Source organism: Monopterus albus, unplaced genomic scaffold (assembly GCF_001952655.1).
Source record: "Monopterus albus unplaced genomic scaffold, M_albus_1.0 scaffold50.1, whole genome shotgun sequence".
In the NCBI taxonomy this organism is placed as follows: domain Eukaryota; kingdom Metazoa; phylum Chordata; class Actinopteri; order Synbranchiformes; family Synbranchidae; genus Monopterus; species Monopterus albus.
This window is the reverse complement of record NW_018127930.1, coordinates 2,511,572-2,511,804: the sequence shown is the minus strand read 5'-3', so window position 1 is coordinate 2,511,804 and position 233 is coordinate 2,511,572.

Genomic DNA, 233 nt, shown 5'->3' with positions numbered 1-233 from the left:
CTGTATAAAGGGGAGCTGTGGAGATGGGAAACATCCAGTCAAAGAAAAGGAGTCGAGGAGAAAATCACCGAGCCGCTCCACATAATAACCCCATTATAAGCCTCATCAATGATGTAATGAAAGCAAACAGTGTGAAAATTGCCTGTAAACAGTTGGATCTGAGTCTCCTGATGAATTCAGTGTCTCTTTTATCAAAGTGAGGATGAGGCGGGGGGCGGGGGGGGGGGGGGGTG